Source organism: Mandrillus leucophaeus, unplaced genomic scaffold (assembly GCF_000951045.1).
Source record: "Mandrillus leucophaeus isolate KB7577 unplaced genomic scaffold, Mleu.le_1.0 Scaffold518, whole genome shotgun sequence".
NCBI lineage: Eukaryota > Metazoa > Chordata > Mammalia > Primates > Cercopithecidae > Mandrillus > Mandrillus leucophaeus.
Window position 1 is genome coordinate 584,735 of NW_012105564.1, and position 17,863 is coordinate 602,597.

Here is a 17,863-nt window from a genome sequence, read left to right on the forward strand (position 1 = left end):
ATACATATGTAACAAACCTGCACGTTATGCACATGTACCCTAGAACTTAAAGTATAATAATAAAAAATAATTTAAAAAAAAACAAAAAAAAACTTGCTACAACGGACTGAATGTTTGTGTTAGCCAAAAAAAAAAAAAAAAAAAGTTTATGGACCAAAATTTTGGGTAAAGCAGTTTCTGTAGTAGTTTGATTTAAAAAAAAAAAAAAAAAATCTTTTTAGCCCTTTTTTAGTTTCAAATAAGTTTAGGGTTAAATTTTCAATGTTTACATTTTAGCTAGAACTGGCTGAATTGTACAAGAAAAATGGATTTCCAAGTGGCCTTGAATTTTCAGTAACAAATCGCTCTTTTCATTTGCTCCTCTGGTTTGCTTGACTAGTTAATGTGGGTAGGGAAGCATTTTAGCAAGCTTTTTTTTGGAGGGGGGGAGCTTTTTCTTTTTGGCCCCTGCATGTCAGGCAACGAAATATTTATGACAGACAGAGACACCTTATATTATTACTCTGAGCTCGAGATTTTGGCCTGTTTGATCTGAGAGCCTAAGTTTTATGTACATTTATGTAGTTACAGACTATCAATCTTTCAATTAACTGCTCCATTGCCCTGAGCAATTGTTAGACACACCTAAATGTACATTAAAAGGGATTACTCTTAGGTTTAGATTGTTGGTTACCATGAAGCTGCTGTAATTTGTAAAGTCATTAATTTGAAAGTCCTCTAGGGTTTTTTTTTTCTCTTTTTTCTTTCTTTTTTTTTTTTTTTTTTTTTTAGTGTTGTCTAGAATGCCACAATCACTAAGTTTTATCTCAGCACCTATAGAAAAATCAGCATATTCAAAATAGGCAGAAAAAAAAATAGAGATAGATAACTTGGAAAGCTCTACATGTTACCCATATCGTTCTAGAGGTTTTTAGACAGTTTGAACAATGACCATCTGGGCTCTGAATCTTCCCTGATGTAATTTGCTCATCAGTTTAGAAATGTGCACATGTATAGGCCATTTAGAAATGTGCACAATTATGGGCCTTAATATAGCTGTCTGGGGTCCCAGAAGACCTCGTATACCTTAATGTTTAAGGATCCCATTCTGTTTCTTATTAATCTCTGATGAGCAAAGAACATCCTATAAATCCTGTTACAGAATGTCATGAGTTTGTACTGATGTTTTAGATGGTGGCAACAGCACTAGTGGCTTTTAATTAGCCATCCAGCACACACCATTTAGGATGTTTATTTTTACTCTTGGAAGATTTTTAGAAGCAAGCAAGGGAAAGGAGTGAAATAATTTACAGATGCACATAACCAAGCTAAAATGAAATTAAGATAAGAGTATTCACAAAACTGTTAACCCAGGTGTGCAGATGAAAAAAAAATATTCAATTAGGCACACGGAAAGAACCAAAAGTAAATTCACCAGGTAACATGTGCCTCAAAGACAGAACGCAAACTCTACCTAAACAAGATTACTCAAACCAAAAGGACACCTGTCTTTTATACCAAAAATGACTTGTCAGAAACATACACACACACACACACACACACACACACACATCCTATCATCATAAAAGGGATGTAAGGTCTTTTATGTAAGGTGGCCTTGTAATCAAACCAAATCCTGAATAAAGTCAAGAATTTCTACCAAAAGAGGGAGGCTCAGCCTGAGAAAAGACTTACGAGGGCAGAAGTGAGCCATGGAAGCAGAAAGCTCAAAAGTCTCAAATGAGAACTGCATACCAGTCCCAGAAATCACCTGTTCCTTCTGATAGTGATCCTTTCTCAGGTCCCACTTCGGGGTGCTGTTTATATCAACTTAAATGACAATCAGAGAGAAGCTTTCTTAAAAATATGATACGTATTTGGGAATAAGTAATTGCATTCCAGTGGGAATACATGTGCCATAGTAAACTACTGCATGTTCAGAAAGGTAAACAAAAGCAAAGATTTTTAAAGAAAAAATGAGGAGGATTACCTAATTGTTTTGAGATAATTATCTTTGGCTACAAGGATCAATAAAAAGAGTGACACCAGCCCAAGGTTGGACAGGCAGCTGCTGAGCAGAGGTCCTAGCAGAAGCTTGTGCAAGGTTGCAGTTTTTGCAGTCTTTTGTGATAGTTTCTGTTTTCTGGCATTTATGAATGAGAATCCTCTCTTCATGTCCTTTCCCAGCTCAATTTGGCAGAGGGCTTTTTTTTTTGGCACAGCAACTCCATTTTGATTCTGACAACTATCACACTATATACTGTACAGATGTTATGTATATCTATTTTATGGACTTAGCTGAATATGTTCCCTGAAGGGAGAAAAGGCTACTATGCAGGATCTCTGAATTCACTTTCCTGCAGGTAATGTGAAACATAAATTTAATGTTTATTAAATATAACTCAAATATAAACCATATGGCCCAGTTTCAGTGGAGTGTTGCATTAAAAAGAAATACAGGCCAATGGCCATAAGTCATTCAAAAAATAGTTTCCACTTCTATTTATATCTGAAAAAGAGCATAAAAACAATTTATAACTTTCAGCACTACTTCTAGGAATCTCTTCTGGTTCTTAATGCCCCCATAGTTGTTCCTGAGCCTCTCAATGTCTATTTTCTAACCCTTAAAAGCCCCAGCCCATTTGGCTTATCTATATCTCTTTTCCTCCTCCTTTCCTCCCACCTCGCCAGTTTCCTCTCTTCCCTCACTCTTTTTTTCTCTCCCTACCCACCCTTACAGATCAGACCCTTAGCTTTTCATTCTATTGGTTCCTTCCATTCTTCCTTGCCTGCCATACCCAACCAACTCTGTTTCATTCTCCAGACATTTACATAGCTAGCTCTTACTTTGTCTCCACACTTTTTAAGAAACACCTTCCCCACTTCCCTATTTAAAACAGCCCCTCCAATCCATCACTTGCTACCCCTTATCTGGCTTTATTTTTCTTAATTGTGTCTATCACTGCCTGACATTTGGTTATATATTTGTTTGTTTGGAGTTTTTTATTGTCTGTCATTTCTACCAGAGTAGAGGTACCTGAGAGCTGGAACTATATAGTGTTCACTGTGTGATCCCTACTACCATTTCCTGGCACATAGTGAGCTCCAGAAATTATTTGGATAACAAGTGGATTAATGAGAAATGAGTGGTTTGTATCAGAAATCATCATTTTAACTCTCCTTTCCAGAGAAATAGTTATATCTGAATATGAAAGTTTAGAAACCCTTCTAGTTAGGTCTTGAGGCCTTTTCTCCACCTAGTCTCTTCTGAAGGAAAGTAGGGATTAGGTATTTAGTTTCATATCTTTAAATACTATCTATATGTTAATGAATCACAAATTTATATCTCTAGCCTGACTATTCCTTGCATTCCAGACCAATATATGCAATTCTTGGATTGGATTGATGGAGAAGGAAGGGGATCTTGAATGTTAGAATAGTCATATGTAAGAAGACAGTGACAAAGCTGGGGACATTAAGCCTCTAAGTTTTGATGAGTTTTTGTCCTCTCCACTCCTATCTGAGGAGATTAACCCTGCAGTGCCTGAGGAAAGTATAATGACCTCCCCTGAGGCAGTTACCATGCAAGACAATGCTGAGTCTCCTCGCCACTCACCCCCACACTCCTCTTTGCTTCTAGACCTATAATTAGACTCAAGTCCCAGCAGGCATCTACAGGTGAGGTAGAAAGTGTGGCCCATGACAAGGTGTGCTGTACTTCAAAAGAACTACAGTACTTAGGTTTTCTAACCTATACAGAAATCCATGGAACATGTGTGGAATGGAATATTAAGGGTGTGGAATAATGGTGGAAGGAACATGAAATAAGATCAGGTCAAATTTGTTGATATGGGCTCACTAACCAGAGATTCTGTGTTTAAGGTTTCAGCTTGGGGAATTAGAAAGGGCTATAATTGTTTGACTGGTTGGTTGGTTGATTGGTTGGCTGAAACATGGATCAAAAGATAGCCCACCATTAGCAAATTTGAAATGCCCCATATCCCTCAGTTTAATGTAGAGGAAGGCGTTGAAAGGCTTAGGACAATTGGAATGTTAGAGTGGATTTTTCATTTAAGACCTACTAACCCATCCTAGAATGGTCCAGTAAACATATCTTTCATCGTAATTATAAGAAATAAATTTGTGAACGGAGCCCCAGCATCCTTGAAGAGCTCTGTGATTGCTTTTTTCTATAGGCCAGACTTCACAATGGGAACTGCAGTTACTGAACTGGGAAACCTAAATGCAATGCGAATAATTAGATTCTGGGATGGGAGGGGCCAAGTGGCAGCATTCAACCCTCAAAGGCATGGTAAGCATGATTACCAGAATGGACAGCAGAATCGAAGCAGCAGTTAAAATAACCTGGCTCACACAGACCTATGGCATTGGCTATTTGATCATGGTGTTTATAGAAGTGAATAGTTAGGATGCCTACTAATTTATTACTTGATCTGTATAAGTAGAAAAGTTCTACGTCAAATGAATAAAAGTCAAACCTGAACCATAAAGAGCGTCACAGCCACTCAGTCGATTCCCAGACGTAAGCTAGTTTACAGACCCAGAACCCCTTGAATGAAGGGGAAGCCAGGTACTCTTGAAGAAAGACCTTGATATGCTGCCAAAAATTAATAATATTTCTCTCAGCCTACCCCAAAGGGATCCATGGCCTTTTACTAAGGGAACTGTGAGTTTGGGAAAAGGAAATAATCAGACCTTTTGGAGATTACCAGACATAGGCTCCGAACTAACATTAATTCCAGGAGATCCAAAAGTCACTATAGCCCACTAGTCAGAGTAGCGGCTTAGGAGAAATCAGTTTAATTCAGGCCTATGTCACAGTGTGTCCAGTGGGTCCCCAAAGCCATCCTGTGGTTTTTTTCCTCCATTTTGCAATGCATATTTGGAATAGACATACTCAGTAACTGGCAGAATCCCCACACTGGTTCCCTGAACTCTGGAGTAAGAGCTATTAAGGTGGAAAAGGTCAAACAGAAGCCACTAGAACTACCCATACCTAGGAAAGTAGTAAACCAAAAGCAATACCACATCCCTAAAGGGATTTCAGAGATTAGCACCACCATTAAGGACTTGAAAGATGCAGAGGTGATGACTCCTACCACATCCCCATTCATTTTTCCTATTTGTCCTGTACAGAAGACAGATGGATCCTGGAGAATGACAGCGGATAATCATAAACTTGACCAAGTGATGACTCTAACTGTAGCTGTTGTACTAGGTATGGTTTCATTGCTTGAGCAAGGTAACACATTCCCTGGTATGTGTCATGCAGCTATTGACCTGTCAAACACATTTTTCTCAACGCCTATTAGTAAAGACCCCCAGAAGCAGTTTGCTTTCAGCTGGCAAGGATAGCAATATACCTTCACTGTTCTACCTCACAGGTAGATATCACACTAGTTCATTACATTATACCATTATGCTGATTGGACCTAGTGAGCAAGAAGTAGCAACTACTCTACCACTTACTGGTAAGACATTTCCATATAAGAGGGTAGAAAATAAACTGACAAAAATTCAGGGACCTTCTACCTCAGTGAAATTTCTAGGGGTCCAGTGTTGTGGGGCATGTTGTGATATCCCTTCCAAGGTGCATCTGACCCCACCTACAACCAAGAAAGAGGCATAATGCCTGTTGGGCCTCTTTGGATTTTGAAGGCAATGTATTTCTTATTTGGGCGTGTTATTCTCACTCATTTACTGAGTGCTTTTTGTGAGATATCCCTGAAGGACAGTGGTGAAGGGAAATCTGCCCAGTGAGAAGAATACCTGGTTGTGCACTTTGCTTACTAAGAAACATGGCCAGATGTACAACTATGTACAATGTGAATGGCTATAGCTAATGGTTTATCTGGATGCTCAAGAGCTTAAAAGGAACATGATTGGAAAATTGGTAACAAATTTGGAGAGAGGAATATGAATAGATCTCTCTCAGTGGGCAAAAATATGTAAACATATTTGTGTTTCATATGAATGCTCATCAAAGGGTGACCTCAGCAGAAGAGGATTTTGATAATCAAGTGGATAAGATGACCTGTTCTACAGATACCAGTCAGCCTCTTTCCCCAAGCACCTCTGTCATCACCGAGTGGGCTCATGAACAGTGACCATGATAGCAATATGGGGGTATGCATGGGTCCAGCAACAGGCATTTCTACTTCCCAAGGGCAAGCCAACCATGGTCACTACTGAGTGCCCAATCTGCCAGCAGAGACCAACACCGATTCCCCTATATGACACCATTCCCTGAGTAATCAGTCAGCTACCTGGTATCAGGTTGGTTACTGGACCTCTTTCTTCATGGAAGGAGCCGTGTTTGGTCCTTACTGCAGTTATCCCTTACTCTGGATCTGGATTTTCCTCCTCTGCATGCATTGCTTCCATCAAAATGATCATCTTACAGAATGCCTTATCCACCATCATGGTATCCCACATAGTACTGCTTCTGATCAAAGAAATCTCTTCACAGCAAATGAAGTTAGTCACCACTGATGCCTTTCAAATGAAGTAGCAGAAAAAGGGAAGGAAAGAAAACAGTTAATATCCAAACATTGTTCTGTTCAATTGGAAGCTGAGACTCCTTGGGGCTCCTAATACCACTAGCAGGCAAGGTGTACTGGGCAAGGCAGTTGCAAGTACACCTCAGTTACCAAGGGTAAATCAGATTGCTGCAGCACAGTAGAGGCAAGGAAGACGGTGTCTGGGAGCCAGGGGATTTCGTGGTACACAGCTCAGTAGTCCTATGCCCAAAAATACTCATCAATGGGAAATTGTGGTAACCTAATAAAGATAAGATCACTAAGAACTTGTATCCCATAGGCATAAGGTTAGATTAACCCCACCAAGTAAAAAATTCTGACCAGCCAAGATTCTGGCAGAGGGCAAGGGAACATGGAATAGGTGGAACATAGAATTAATGTAATGATGATCAAGATAGGACTTATGACCAGCTACAGAAGCAGGGACTACGGTAGTCCCCAATTTAACAGAATTGTGACATATGTTCCCTGGTAGAAGTAATCCTGTCTTAGACACCAGGACCTTCAAACCTACCCAGCCCAGGGTTTTAAGGAGAGGAAACAGTTAATTAATTGTTTATTATTATTAGGTATTTATTGTTATGATGATTATTAGGTATAATAGTGAGACCTCTACCCCTCAAACGTGAAAACTGCCTGTATTGCCTGATGCATAAACAGCCGCCTCCTCTATAATGTTCTTTCTTCAATCTTTGCATTGGCTTGTTTCTGGACTCAGCTCAAACGTGACCTCTTCAAAGTAGCCTTCCATGGCCACCTGTCATCTAAAATAATGCACTCTCTCCATCCCTACAATCACTGTATTACTGCATATTTTATTTCCTTCCCAGTATTTCACAGGCTCTGAAATTATCTTTTTATTTCCTTGTCCATCCCCTTTCTTCCCCCACTCCACAAAGCCTGTGACTTTGTCTTATTTCTTCAGTACTTAGAACAGTTCCTGGTACATAGAAGAAGCTCACAAAATATTTCTCTATAACATAAGGACTTCTGGCCTCCAGAAATATAAGGCAAGAGAAAACCATGTACCAAAGTTCAACTATGAGTCCTTCGAGTATGATTCCTGCAGAGGGGACAATTCTTTTGCTACAAGGAGAAACTCAAGACAATAGGTGTAGAACTGACAACTATTCTAAAATATTCTGTAATTATCTGTACTTCCTATCTTAAAGTGACTATGATGGAATAGGATTCAGAAGTGAATCATTTAAGCCTGCTGCTTTGAAATTATGGGCACAAAATGAAAATTTGGATTTTTGAGAGAAAGAACACTGAAGTGGCCCATAGTGGCTCTAGGACAGCCCCTCTTTGAAAGAGGCAAAATGAAACTTGAAATGTGTAGTTTCAGAGTGCTGTGTTGGAAGGACTATAAAGAAATTTGTGAGGGCTGTGAAGTCAACTGTGTCTTATTCTCTATATCATGCCATCACCCAGCAAAGCTCACAGCATTAAGAATGAGAGGTGGAAGCATTTATGAGGAACTTTATAAAATGCTTTTGCATCCACATCACAGAAGTGAAGCTGGGCTACACCCAGAAACTAATTTCCACAGTGGAAAATGCACCATCTGAGGTGCCTTTCATTTCCTGGGAGACAAATGACAAACCACACTGTAACTTCTCACACATTTGACCAAACCATCCCAATCCTGTTGTATTTATCTGGACCAGAGATACAGGATGGGCATGTCTGTTCCCCATTACTACCTCACTGAACCAGACAGAGGAACAACTCGGGAATGGGGACCATGGCCCATGTCATGTCAATTACAGATAGCAAACCACCCACACAAGTACCCTAGTTTATACATAATAGGCCCTCTGAGAACCCACATGACATCCTAAGTGCTGGATGGTACATCTGAAAGCACTGAGAGAGCTGAAAATCACAGACAGCCAAGTAGGTCCCTGCTGAATACATATCTAAGGAGCTTTGCATGCATTGTTTATTCCAGCAACTTTATGGAATAAATTACGTACAACAAATTAGTTTCAGATGGTAGGATATGAAGAGCTGATGTGCTGTATAAAGGAAGGTGAACTCCCACTTTTGACCCAACCACTTCCCATCTCGGGCATCTCAGACTCAGAATCCAGATGCAATTCATTTCTGAAATGCAGTGGAGATCAGAAAGTTAATAAGTGATGAGGTTTAGAGATTTCAAAAAGAAATTTATGAGTATTGTTAACTCATTATATTATCCTATGATTTCTGGTTGTTATATGTGAAACCAAAGGTAAAATTGAACCCATCCTTCCTTCATTCCTTCATTATGCACAGCAAGCAAAAATAAATGTCTTCCTGACATTTCCAACCTGCACAGAAATTCCATAATAGATTCAACTCAACACACGTTTAAAACCTCACTGCCTACCATACTGGGATGTCATTAAATTCCTGAAAGAGACATCATGTCTTTCTCTATTCCCCCTAAAATCATAAATTATTTGTTAAATTAACACAGTAAAATTGACTTATTTTGGTGTATAGTTTTATGAATCTTACTACAGGTATAGACTCATGGAACCAACACTGCAGTCAGGGTAATAATTCTAGCACCCCAAAAATTGTCTGACATTACTACTTTACAGTCCCTCTCCTACTTTAAGCACTAGCAAACCACTGGTCTGTTCTCTGTCACTATAGTTTTGTCTTGTCAAGAATGTCACATAACTTTTGTCATGTAACTTTTCACTCAGCAAAATACCTTTGAGATCCATCTAAGTTGCTCCACGTCTCAATAATCTGTCCTTTTTATTGCTAGGTGATACTCTGTTATATGGATATACCACAGTTTGTTTATCCATTCACCCATTGAAGGACACGTAGTTATTTTCAGTTTTTAGCAATTACAAATGAGCTGCCATAAACATTTATGTACAAGTTATGTTGTGAGTATAACTTTTTATTCTCCTGGGTAAATACCTAGAAGTGGGATTGCTGGGTCACATCCTACACGTATGTCTATAAGAAATTGCCAAACTTTTTACAGAGTGGCTATACATAATGTCTTTTTGATAAGTAAAAAATACAAAAATTATTAAAATGACCCCCAACAGCTTGTTTACTTGTGTTGAGGGGATTCCAATAGTTATTCACCATGACAAAATACTGTTCTTAAAATAATCAGAGGCATTTGACTTCATTTCTTTCTTTTTACTTTTAAAGCTTCAATTAAGTCTTTCGTATTTTAATGTGATTTTTAAAACAAAATTAAGTGCTTAACATTGTAGAAGCATAAGGCCTTGAGGACTCTACTTATACATGAAGAGATTTTAGTGAGAGAGAGAGAACCAGGAGAAAATCTCATCATAGCTAGTTTAAGCAATATAACCCAGTGTCATATGCATCAAGTCCAATTTTCAATTCATAAATAAGCCTCCCCCTTCCTTCCTCAAAAAACGTCCACCCCAAGCTAATTACAGAAGAAAAGGGAACATGAACACCAGCCAGAAAAGATTCACAGTTGCCACTCTTTAGTTGCTACTTTAATGGGAAACACATGTGCAAGATACCACCCAGGAGACAACTGACCAATGTGCTCTGAAAAATGGAATGTCACAAAAATGAGCCATACAAGATGGCTTACTCTCTTGAATAGGCTGAACACATAGAAATGTTTGATACCATTTTGTTCTTACATAAATATGGGGAGGTCCCAAGATGAGATGCTAAGACAGAAATTAATTTGTAGCAACAAAGTTAAAAGGCAATGACTTAAATTAGCCCTCACTTCTCATCTCATCCACATGCCCCACAATAGTTGACCATCAGATTTGGAAAGTACTTAGCAAAGTTTACATGAGGAGAAATCCTGCAAAGAAATTGGAAGAAAGGACAGAATGGCAATTGTTCTTATTAAATAACAACACTAACACTCATTAGCTACCATCACTACAAGAAGCCAGTTCTGTTCTGAGTGCTGTATGCACAGTATCTCATTATGTCCATAATTTACAGGGTAGAATTATCTCCACTGTATTAGTCAGCTAGAATTGCCATAACAAAATACCATAGACTGAGTGGCTTAAACAACAGAAATTTATTTCTCACAGTTCTGGAAGCCAGAAAGTATGAGATCAAGGTGCCAGCTGATTTGGTTCCTAGTGAGGGTTTTCTTCCTGGCTTGCAAACAACAACCTCCTCACTGTGTCCTCACATGGTGGAGGGGTGGGGGTGGTACGGAGAGACAGAGGGTGAAAGGAAGCGCGAGAGAGCTCGAAGGTGTTTCTTCTTATAAGGGCACTAATCCCATCATGAGGTCCCCATCCTCATGACTTCATTTAACCCCAATTATCTCCTAAAGGCCTCATTGCAAAATACCAATACAGTACCAATACAGTAGGCTTTAGGGCTTCCACACATGAATTGTCAGGGAGAGTCAGGGAGGAACAGTTCAGTCAATAGCATCCATTTTACAAATAAATGATGTTTCAAGAGAACAAGGAGTTCACAACAGCTCACTCAGTTGGCAAGCAGCAGAGTTTGAACTTGAACCCAAGGGTATCAGACTCTAAGAGAAAAATATCTACTACTTATTGACTGCCCACTAAGTGTCAGGTGTATCTATACAACATCTCTATTCGCTATGGGAAGCCAGGTTTTTCCCATTATTCTTCCCAGTTATAGATACGGAAACTGGCCCCAAATAGTTAACCAGCTATTCACAACCTACCACCTAAGCCGAACATACTGCATAACATTTATCCTACTGGTTATCAAAGTGAGGCCCCCATCATCACCTGGGAACTAATTAGAAATGCACATTTTGGGACCAAACAGCAGACCTACCGAATCAGGAACTCTATGGTGGTGTCCACAATCTGTGTGTTAACATACCTTCTAGGTAAATCTGATCCATGATAAATTTTGAGAACCACTTGTTTGTTCCATAAATTTATTAAAATAACTAATGCATTGAAAACTCAGTAATAAGTGGTATATCCAGAATTCATATACAGATCTGTTTGGTTCTAAAGCCTGTGGCTTTCTGCTATACTGTACTCTTCCATCCCAACTTTACAAAGGGAAGATCTGTGATTGCAGAGCCCAGTTCTGAATTCTGCTTTGCCGCTATAATTCCGATCAGTTCTCCTATCTACAAAAATGTGATACAGGAAAATGTCAAAAGATAATCCCTGAGAATTAATAATGCTGCTTAATACTAATCAGGAAACACCTTTGGTACGAACTAGAAATGAAGCTTTGTGAAATTTTTATTTGGGCCTGACAATTTTGTGTTCCATTTAGTGTAAATGAGAAACAATCCAGTATATGGAAACAGTAAGTATGGAACAAAGTTACTTCTTTTAAAAAGAAAAAAAAATGATTTTATCCCTCTTTGACTTTTTAAATCATTTTTAATCCATCTAATTAATCATTGCTTTATCTACATGTTATCGCTGTATAATTACCCCATTTCCCCCCTGCAAGGAACAAGATTATATTATATCCCTTTATAAAATCTTGATAATTTACACAAAGGAATAAAAATCTGCTTATAATAGAAATGGAGATTTCTATTTCTCATTTTTGGAGTGGTAAATGAAAGTACCTGATCTCACATCAAATGCCTTTTAAAATCATTCACAAAATAAAAGCACTTTGAAAAGGGTTATTTCCAGTGCAAATATAGTCACCTGCTCTTGTGATCAATACACCTCTAGAACATTATATTACTATTTACAATATTAATGAACATGTGTTAGTCACTGCACAAAGTCTTTTACATGTGGTAAAACTCATTTAATTATCACACACACGAGGTAGCTTTTAGGATTATTCCCATTTCACAGATGAGGAAATTGAGAATCAGGGAGGGTAAGTAACTTGCCAGAGCTCCTTCAGCCAGGAAGTACAGGACTCTAGATATTAAGCTTATTAAAGAGCTCTGGCTGAAAATTGATTCAGACACTGACACTTGGCTCTGGATGGATGGGCTCAGCGTTGCTCTGCATCTGGATTACTTCCAAAGGCCCATCTGTGAGCCTGCCTGACTCCCGGGATGGGGCGGCGCAGCCTTGGCGGCCTTGGCACTCCATCTGGAGAGACTGAAAGGGAACAGCAAGGTGGTGACTCAGCGGCCTTGACTGTCCCTCAGTCTCCTGGGAGACAGAGAGCAAAATGATAAAGGGACAGAGTGGGAACTGTAGTTCTCGTTTCTCTGTTTGTTTTCCACTCGATTCTTAAAAACAGACCTATTAATCATTTAGTTCATGACTTTGGTCATTCCACTGACTCCTACCACATTTGAGTCAATGAAGCAAAAACTAGAAAGTTGTGTGTTCAAACTTCTCAGATGGAAGAATTAAAATCCTTTGAAAACATTTCATCAGCCAGCAGAAAGAGTCACATGTTTTTCTGCTTCAGAGTTGTAGATGGATGTGACTTAAGCCCTAACTGGGAAAAACTTTGTGTGACTTACAACAGCAGATAGATATTCTGAGTAACCTTCTCATACTCTTTTATTCCACCTACCAAAAACAAAAGCTGTTTTCAGCAGAGCCCAATTAGGTGAAAAGGGCTTTCCAAGGAAACTGTTGCGTGTGCTTCTTGATTCTGTCCTGATTTGGGAAGTTCATCCAGGCTGAAATTACTTTGTGGAGCTGACAGGAAGTTTGTTCAATGACTTTTGCCTTTCACAGCCCTGCTCTCCTTATCTCTACAGACACGCTTCCCACTTTCTTTTCTGGCTCCCTTCCTCCTTCCCTTCACACACACCTTCACACCTCCCATCTACTTTGATTGTATTAATTGATACCATAAAGAACACCGTTAGAAGGGGAGGCACAAGTGTTGTAGCATTTGAGGGGCTTTTAGTGCAGGAATTAAAGGCTAATACTTGGCCTGGCCAGATCTATCATTGCAAGTTATGTCCAGACTCTCCAAAACTGTGAGAGTCTATTTTGAGTCCCTCTTTCATATCTTTGTCAGGATTTGAGTTCACTGAATATGCTGAGAGCTTCAGATAGAAAAAGACCCTATCCCTCCTCTCAAGGAGCTGACGTTTGCCCAGCAGGGACAGTAGGTTAATGAGTAGCAAAGCTCTCCCTAGTTAATCTGGCTCCAAGTGTAGTGTGATGGGTCCTCTACCAGGTTACTTAAGGGTGTATGTCCACTGCCTGAACCTTAAAGGTCAGGTAGTGAGCCAAGGCCGTCATGCCCAGCCGAGGAGCAGGTGTCTCTGAGAACCCAAACGTACCAGGGAAAACAGTCCCATCACACAGGCACAGTACGCAAAGAGCCAAATAATTAGCTTAAATGAGAGACAGGAAGCGGGATGAATCTCTAGAGCTGTCCTGCTACCGCCCAGGAGTGCTTTGGATGTAAGTCTTAATAAACTCATCTACTCACCAAGCTGGACTTGTCCAAGTCATTTTCGTCTCTTGATACCTTCCCAGTTTGCAGGGGGTGGGGAGGAAACATTACAGTCCTAAGTTTTTCTCATAACACCAAGTGGATTCATTTAGAAGGCAATTTCCTAGCAAGCATCAAATTCACAGCAGATCTCCCTGGATCAAGGGTGATAGGCTTTCTAGTAAAATGATCGGTTTGGAATCAGATCTACTTAAGCCTAAATCCCTGTTCTACCTTGGACAAGTCATTGAATCTCATTAGGCCTCAATTCTCTCTACTATAAAATGCAAATGACATCTACCTCAAGACTCTACATGAGGATTAAATGAGGAAATGTTATACAAAGCATATGGCATAATTATTGGCAAACAGGAGGTACTCAATAAAGGGTAGTTTCCCTTCTTCCTCCTTCTCTCTTCCCAGGCCTCACAAGAGGACTGTGGCCTCTTAGTGAGATGATATAAAAGAGACTCTAACAATATTAAACACTTCAGGAGCACCTACTACATCCCAGGCACTATTCTAAGCACTTTATATATTTCAGCTCATTTAAGTCTTCCCTAAAACCCAATAAGATAAGAGCTATTATCATCTCTATTTCATAAATGAGATATCAGGTAACTTTCCAAAGTCACACAGTCAGTATGTATGTGATGGGGCTATGATTTGATCCCAGTTTATCTAGCTCTTAACTATTACCTTATTAGGAAACAGATAGTGAAAGAGGTGCTAACTGTATCTGGAATGCAAGTACACAAAACAAGCAGTCCTCCGACAATGGGCTCTGTTTGATTTGCACAGTGTTTTAAAAATCAAGTCTGTATTTCTGACTGCTCTCAAAAAAGTTGGAAGATCTGGCACTAGGCAGCTCACATAGTGATGCGGCAACAAGCCATTGACTGGTGGCTGCTGTCTGGACTGAGGTCCCCAGTTCACCAGTCTCCAGTGCTCACAGCTGTATTATAGGGCCTGCTTCACTTTTAATCTGCACATACATTTGAGTTTGCCATCCAGAATTAGGCAATGCTGCTAAATATGGTCTTAGCCATAAAGACACAAGAATTGTGTTCAATAATGTGCACCCAATGGTTCAAATGCCTGAATTAAATGAAGGAAAAAAATGAATGTAGGAAAGAGGTCTGCGTGAAAAGCAATCAACAACCAGGTTCAAACACAACTACGCAGAAAATGCCTGGATAAGCCTTTGAGCCATATGTGCAGAAATTGTAAACTCCTGCTGTTCTTCACATCTCCACACCTAAACAAAACCTGAAAATGCAAGTTTCCTTACAGTCCATGGAGCAAAGACTCTTTTGCCTTCAATGTTAAACGCATTCCTCTTTGTTTGGCATACTAAAAGAGGGAGTTTAAATTTTCATGTACTACTTAACACAAACAATAACATTTAAACTGTTTTTTTTTCCTCTCTCTCTCTTTTTTTTTTTTTTTTTTTTTAGCTCTTTAGGCCTTAATGATTGACATGATCTTGGAGATCAGTTAGGTATGTAGCAAAACTCTCCTAGAAACCTGGAAGATGTAGCAAGAAGAAAACATGGAGCCTTTTCTGAACAAGCCTATGAGAGAAGAAGAATCACTTCAATTTATAAGTGTGGATCCTGGGGCTAAAGAACTTACCTAACACCACACAACCAGCAGCAAATTACTGACCCAGCATATTCTGAACCAGGTCTTTATTCTTTCGAGGACTTCACAGTGCCTTCCTCAGAGCATCTCTACATGAAAATCTGTATAAAGAAGTGATCTGTGGTGTCGCCATTTGTATCAAAATGGTATCACCAACTTATTTAAAAGACTTTATCTAAAAGTCTTCAGATAGTTTTGGCCAGGGAAGAGCTCTAATATCACACATTAATAGCCCTACCTTTGTAACATGTAAATTGTTTTTTGTTTTAACATCTCAGTTTCATTAAACTGAGACCAGAAAGAGCCATCATCTTTTTACCAATTTGTAATCATTTCATTGTGTTATGGACGTGCAGCAATGTTGACTATATTTACAAATCTGTGAGTGAAATTTTAAAACCATTTTCCTCTTCTAATCTCTCCCATCCTGCCTTCTTAGAAGCACACAAAGCATCTCAACCACTCCCAAATTCCCTGTTGGAATACCCTTAATGATTCTGAAATATTTTGCTATTCCCCAAACACCGCCCTAAAGACGAATCACTGGACTCCAGGCTCTTCACATTGCCAAGTTGAATAGAGTTCAAATGTTCTATCTAACCAAACTCTAACTTACAACAAAGCCACATATAGTAGATGATGTGTAAGATATTCCGAAAATACCAAGGCAACAGGGAAAAAAATCTGTGTCATCAAGAGGTCCTCCCAGAATGTCTTGTAATCTAGAATAATCATTTTTATCAAGCTCCTGTAACCTAATCATAGCACACATGTGTATATATGTATGACTAATAACATAAATCAACTTTCATTTTAATAATGTATAGCTTAAATTTTCTCACATCCAAAACAATTAGTGTTGCCAAATTTAAGATTATTTCTCTACTTTAGACATCAGAACATGCACAAAGACTTGAGGAATACACAAACCCAAGAAAACAATCTTATCCTGATAAAGTAAAAATTTTGAATAAATTCATAAATCATTTAAAACACAATCTTATGAAATTAGCCATTTCATAGTATGTTATGAATGTAAAAGCAGAACACAGACAAGGCATTTTCCAAAAAGATATAGGACTTACTAGAATTTCCTTTTATGTTAAAAAAATGGCCCATGGAAGAGCAGTTTTCAGAATGACCAGGGCATAGTCGGACACCTCTTTCACTGGAAGCTTCACCAAAGAGCACACTTCTCCTGAACTCAGAATTTTGAGTCCAGACCCAGCTCTTGCCAAACTTCACTGGGAGTTTTGCTAAGCTTCAAAGCTCTTTGGAGACAAAGTTAAGGTAAGTTCCCCTTAATATTTCCAGAACCGTATGAACATATAAGCAAACTGTGTAAGGCTACATAGAAATGATTGAATTTTGATTTCTTCAAACTACAAACACTTTAAAGACAAGGATTCTCCTCTCCATTTATTTTGTATTACTGGCACCAAGAATAATGCATAGCACATAGTTGATACTTAATAAAGTCAATACTTGTATAAATAAACTGAAAAATTCTCACAAGACCAGTGAGGGCAGTTTTACGAATCTCCCTGTAGCCCTGCAATTTTCAAAGGTTTCATCACGTAATTCCCCTCACGACTTTTTGGTTCACTAATCATAAAGCCACACAGGCAGAAAGGAAAGAAATTCCAGAGACCAAAAAGCCGTTTGTTTTGTCCATCCGGTCACATATGTATAGGGTTTTAGAGCTAAAAGTGGTATTAGAAGTTGCCTTTCAGCAATCTCATTTTACATGTGAGAAAACTAAAGTCTAAGCTTTTGGGTTAAGTGACTGAGCCTTGATCACCCAGCTGACAGGCACCAAAGCACTTCCCGTTATTATTTCCTACATGTTCCTCTGCAGTTAGCCCCCACCACCTCCACCAGAAAGTATTTGTAGACTTAGGTATTTCCTTTAAAAGTCTCAGATGACTTTACTTGGGGTGTGGTGGAAGGGACCACGCTTTTATTATAATTTACCAATAGCCGGGAGTTTTGCTCCATTAAAAAGTATGTATTGACTGATCTGCTGAATCTTGCTTTGGGGGAAGGTTTTTTTTTTTGAGCCCATTTGAAAATGTTAAATTTTTCATTACTCTTAGATTATTAAATGAATAACTCCAGGGAAAAAATGTATCATTGGTTTCTTACGAGTATCAAGACAAAGAGGCAAAACTTTCAATTTGGCCACAAGAGGGCAGCTACAACATTTCCTCCTAGGTCTTTGCGGTTCTAAACAATGACAAACTGAGCATTTGGGGACTCAGCTTGCCATCGACTTCCTAATAATACCTTTCAACTGAATTCCCAATATGTCACAAAACATTCTC

At 39.0% G+C, this 17,863-nt stretch overlaps 1 long non-coding RNA gene across 1 annotated transcript in view; it reads left to right on the forward strand.

Annotated features, from left to right (window-relative positions):
- The window catches only part of LOC105551321, an 87,201-nt gene extending 70,836 nt beyond the window's left edge, over positions 1-16,365 (forward strand). The window contains exon 3 of the long non-coding RNA XR_001007854.1: positions 15,353-16,365. This is a non-coding gene — a long non-coding RNA (uncharacterized LOC105551321). The remainder of the gene's footprint in view (positions 1-15,352) is intronic.
- Positions 16,366-17,863: the final 1,498 nt, after the last annotated feature.